The following is a 6,035-nucleotide window of genomic DNA, read 5'->3' on the forward strand; positions in this document are numbered from 1 at the left end:
CACACCTGGATTGTGCAACATTTGCCCATCATTATTTTCAAAATTCTTCAAGCTCTGTCAATGGTTATTGATCATTGCTAGACAACCATTTTCAGGTCTTGCCATAGATTTTCAAGTAGATTTAAGTCAAAACTGTAACTCGGCCACTCAGGAACATTTGCAGTCTTCTTGGTCAGCAACTCCAGAATAGATTTGGCCTTGTGTTTTAGGTTATTGTCCTGCTGAAAGGTGAATCTCCTAGTGTCTACTGGAAAGCAGGCAACCAAGGTTTGACTGTGCTTAGCTCCATTAGGTTAATTTTTTATCCTGGAAAATGACCTAGTCCTTAACGATTACAAGCATAACATGATGCAGCCACCACTATGCGTTAAAATATGGAGAGTGGTACTCAGTATGCGTTGTATTGTATGTTTCCCAAACATAATACTTTGTATTCAGGACAAAAAGTGAATTGCTTTGCCACATTTTTTGCAGTATTACTTTAATGCCTTGTTGCAAACAAGACACATGTTTTTGAATATTTTTATTCTGTAAAGGATTCCTTCTTTTCACTCTGTCAATTAGGTTAGTATTATGGAGTAACTACAATGTTGTTGATCCATCCTCAGTTTTCTCTTATCACAGCCATTCAACTCTGTAACTGTTTTAAAGTCACCATTGGCCTCATGGTGAAATCCCTGAGCAGTTTCCTTCCTCTCTAGAGTTATCTTTGTAGTGACTGGGTGCATTGATACACCATCCAGAGTGTAATTAATAACTTCACCAAGCTCAAAGGAATATTCAATGTCTGCTTTACATTGTTTTTACCAATAGGTGCCCTTTTTTGCGAGGCATTGGAAAACCTCCCTGGTCTTTGTGGTTGAATCTGTGTTTGAAATTCCCTGCTCGACTGAGGGACCTTACAGATAATTGTATGTGTGGGGTACAGAGATGAAGTAGTCATTCAAAAATCATGTTAAACACTATTATTGCACACAGAGTGAGTCCATACAACTTATTATGTGACTTGTTAAGCACATTTTTACTCCTGAACTTATTTAGGCTTGCCATAACAAATAAGAAAGGGGTTGAATACTTATTGACTCAATTATTTCGTCAACATTTCAAAAAATATAATTCCACTTTGACATTATGGGGTATAGTGTGTTGGCCAGTGACACAAAATCACAATTTAATCAATTTTAAATTCAGGCTGTAACACAACAACATTTGGAAAAAGTCAAGGGGTGTGAATACTTTCTGAAGGCACTGTAGTTAATGGCATTGGTCATTTGTGTGAAAGTATAGAGGAACTCCAGCCTTCCTGGTTTGAAATAAAGCCATCTAAATATATACATATTCGTCTCCGTTTCAGCACCAATTACTATATTTAAAAATACTGATCTTCTGATCTTGTAGATTATTTAGGGTTAGGAAAGTATTTATGAATCATAAAAAACAGGGTTGGAGAGCCTTTACGCACTAAATACATTGATGAATCAAAAATACAATGTTTTGATTAATCCTGAAAGTTGCCATATTCAGTTCTTCAACGCATGGTAATGTTGGAAGATTAGTGTACATAGAATTATAATATGTAGAATAGTGTACAATAGTAGGCTATACCCTCGTCTATAGCCTGCACTTGCCTGCACTAACCATCGGGTTCAAACTGTTATGGTCTGCGTTCCATAACGATTTAAATATTATCAACTGTTACTAATGATCCTCAGCAACAACCACACGACCGTGACGGCGTTCACAGAGGAAGCAAATAAAGGTAAACGAAACAATGTAATGATAATGTAGGCTATACCAACTGAATGGAACTAACAGTAAATTGGTAGTTGAATATGTGTGGTTATTAGGCCTACTGATGGTCGATACTGATAGTGGCTAATATTTAACATGATAGAAATAGGAAACAGAGAAAGTCGGGGTAGTCTATAATTAACACATTTGAGAGTGCCCATTCCTGCAAGTTAAAAGGCTGTACAATTTAAATTCTGCATAATGGCACAGCATTTCATAAACTTTACTGTGGGAAAGTTGATATGTTGATATGCTTCAGTTTGCTGCCATATGACTGGTTTCACATTTGTCTCCAGCTATTATAAGGTAAAATGTAAATATATCTAAAACAAGTGTCATTTACAGTGCTATGAAAAAGTATTTGCCCCCTTTCAAATTTTCTCTACTTTTGCATATTTGTGATACTGAATGTTATCAGATCTTCAACCAAAACCTAATATTAGATAAAGGGAACATAAGTGAACAAATAACACAACAATTACATATTTATTTCATTTATTTCATAAACAAAGTTATGCAACACCCAATTCCCCTGTGTGAAAAAGTAATTGCCCCCTTACACTCAATAACTGGTTGTGCCACCTTTAGCTGCAATGACTCCAACCAAATGCTTCCTGTAGTTGTTGATCAGTTTCTCACGCCGCTGTGGAGGAATTTTGGCCCACTCTTCCATGCAGAACTGCTTTAACTCAGTGACGTGTGGGTTTTCAAGCATGAACTGCTCGTTTCAAGTCCTGCCACAACATCTCAATTGGGATTAGGTCTGGACTTTGACTAGGCCATTCCAAAACTTCAAATTTGTTGCTTTTTAGCAATTTTAATGTAGACTTGATTGTGTGTTTTGGATCATTGTCTTGCTGCATGACCCAGCTGCGCTTCAGCTCACAGACGGTGTGGTGAATTATTATTAATGAACTGTAGAGTTTAATGGACTATGAGGTAGAACTGGGTTAATCAAGAGCATAAAGTTAGAATTTCACTGTGTGGGTGAGTAGAGAGGGAATCTGCCCTAGGGTCAGATTGCTTGCTCTTACTTAAATCCATGGCTGTCTTATCTGATGAGAGACTGAAACTAGCTTGTGGCCTTTTGTCTCTCTCTTCAAACACAGTGAAGGGAGCGGCACCCGGGTTGAATAGAGTTTGGGCTAGACCTTTGTCTCCTTGGTATCTTCTTGATTGATTACAGCATGAGGGGGTGAGGTTTGTGTATGATTCAAAAATGTAGGGCCTTGTCATGTTTAAACTAAACATTAATGTGTGTGCAAGACAGGGGAGCGAGTGATTGGTTGGAGTAATAGTTCAGCTGTCCTCAGGGACAAAGGAAGTGGGTGTGGAGTGATAAAGAGCGGGAAACTGAAGAGGGAGGGATTTAGAGCTAGAAGAGTTGGGATGATGGTATATAATGTGACGTGAGAGAGGAAGAACGGTGTGCCACTCTGCAGACTGGTATCGGCTTTGTTGAAATTTTAATAAAGTAATTTCTTGATGCAACAAAAACTCTGTAAGACCTTATTTGTAATAAAGTATAGTGGTTATTTTCCACAACAACGGATGGTCTGACATTCTCCTGTAGAATTCTCTGATACAGAGCAGAATTCATGGTTCCTTCTATTAAGGCAAGTCGTCCAGGTCCTGAGGCAGCAAAGCATCCCCAAACCATCACACCACCACCACCATGCTTGACCTTTGGTATGATGTTCTTACTGTGGAATGCAGAGTTTGGTTTTCGCCAGGCATTACTGGAACCATGGTGGTGGAATTATTAGGGAATTAAGTAAAGGTCAGAATATAGTTTATCTGTAGACGCACCTCTGCCACACTTATTCGATCTCCACCTCAAACGAATAGCAGGTGAACATGCTATTCTCATGCTTAAGTTCAAGGTCAGAATATGTGTAGAGAACAGTGCAGAAAAAGGGAAGTACGTTCCATTTACATGCGCTTAACTCGGGTCCGAATTCCCCCCATCATGAATATTCAACAAACTGGTATAAGCCATGGCAAGTCAAACCAAAGATATTGCCTACTTATCTAATGTGAGTGATGTCACCCGTGTTCTTTATGGGTAATGGATTTCATTGAGCACTGATGTCATTACCACTTCCTTTTCAGCCTACTTCTGAAAGTTTGGTATTTAAAGCCAAAAACAATGTTCTTTGACTGACCAGTAAATCTTGGGACCAAAACCGATCAACAGGGCTATAACCAATAATCTAACCTGAAAAAGCTTGATTGTGGCTGGAGTTCCACTTTAATTATTATTGTCTGCATCCTGAAGGAGAATTACAATAATTTGTGAATGTTGTGAAAAGTAAAAGACACATAGCATGCGGATCACAGTAAAGACATTTCTCGATAAATATTGACAACCATTCATATTTATTGAAAATAGAATATTATTGACAATAGTGCCATGTCAAACACAAAATGTGCTTAGCAACAGACAGTAGGCTGGTGCCATTACAAAAAGCTAGCACCTTTTTGTAACAATGTCTCCAAGACACTCAGCCTTGTCCTTCCTAAACATGCATTCAGCCGCCCAAATGGGCTCCTCATGCTCCACAATATTTGACCTTATTCAATAGTTTTACCTAAGTCTCCATTATACAAATCATTGCAATCAGGGACTTGGCACATGCTGCATTGTATGACTGACTATCTGGACAGACTGCCCAGCAAACCAAAACTGGTTCTGTGAACATTCCCAGAACATTCATTGGGTTGCCCCAAAAGTTCTAATGACACTAAAACTATCCAGTTGTGCTATCCAGTTGTGTTGTCATGATTATATATTTGTATAAAACATTCCCCTGATGTTGCAAGAACACATTTTGTTATTACACTACCTGGAAACCTAATAAGAACCAAAGGAGAATGCTCTGTGGTGGTTGCTACAGATGTTGTGAACAACATTTTAGTGAATATTAGGAAAACATTCCAATTATATTTCATAACATTTTTAGGATGTTATCATCCTAATGTTATGTAAAACCCTAACTAGAAATGAATGGGAATGTTAGCTAATGTCCTGGGAATGTTCCCGATGTGCTGGGTGTACTGTATTTGTCAAATAAGACACAGCTGAACGTCATCATTCAGTTTTTATGGCACTCGCTTCTTCATTTTTGCCTCATCGCTTTGTCGGATGTCAAGTATGCATAGAAATTATGGCAGATTACCTGGGTCGTTCCACCAATTCAGAGCCTTTTGAGAAGTGTAACTTGGTCCAAAAAAAACGTTTGATTTCTGTCATAAAGAGCACATGTTCAACTTCATAAAAAAACAACTTTTCCCATCTCAAGAGGTTTTAAAAGACTATAGTAAGTGCCAAATAAAGTAACAGGTTTGACCGTAACAGGGTTGACCGTAACAGGGTCGATAATTTTATCTTAAATCAGCCATGAATCCCCTCGTGACAGGGGGAATGGAAGCTTGTTGTGTGCAACAGGAAGTGGCAATTGAATGTCTGTCTATCTATGGGTAACAGGGTTGACGTGTTATGCTGGATCCGCTCAGTTTTCCACCACAAAATGGCCAAAAAGAGTAGAACCAGCTCAACTGCTTTTACACTATGATTTGACTATTAGATGTACAAGTTTCTTTTGAAAAAAATATTTAAAAAGGAATAGTTTCACCATATTTAAACGAGAGTTCAGTTCACGTAACAGGGTTGACCTTAAAATGAGGGACAGACGTAAATGAATCACTAATCACATTAAATTAATAATAATCTTCAGACATATCTTTGTCAAAGCAACAAAATAACTAGGGCTTTACAATGATAGTGAAAACTTGGAGTAATGTTGGGGTTAAGTGGGTTAAAATCTTCCTAGAAGTCACAGAGGGTTCACGGAAGGACATGTCTTTATTCATATAATTTTGTTTTGATTTATTGAATTCTCCATGTGATCTATATTAAAAGGGCACTCCATGTGATCTATATTAAAAGGGCACTCCATGTGATCTATATTAAAAGGGCACTCCATGTGATCTATATGAAAAGGGCACTCCATGTGGTCTATATTAAAGAGCACTTCATTTAATATAACAGGCTTTTAAAATTCTATATTGGTGCATAATTTCTACTTAAAAATATCAAAGGGACGCAAGGCACGCTTTTCCTGGAACAACCCACCTATTTGCATAGCACCAGCATAAACCATTTTCACAAATGAAGAAAGTATGATAATTATATTGTTCAAAGTATTTTGGGTTCACTTCACAGTTGTTTTGATCTCTTGATC

The 6,035-nt window shown here is 37.8% G+C and overlaps 1 long non-coding RNA gene across 2 annotated transcripts in view; it reads right to left on the minus strand.

The window, feature by feature from the left end:
- LOC311150356 overlaps positions 1-6,035 on the minus strand; it is a 684,587-nt gene that overhangs the window by 438,220 nt on the left and 240,332 nt on the right. The window lies entirely within an intron of this gene.

This window comes from Coregonus lavaretus (assembly GCF_964263955.1).
Source record: "Coregonus lavaretus genome assembly, chromosome: 22".
NCBI classification, from domain to species: Eukaryota; Metazoa; Chordata; class Actinopteri; order Salmoniformes; family Salmonidae; genus Coregonus; species Coregonus lavaretus.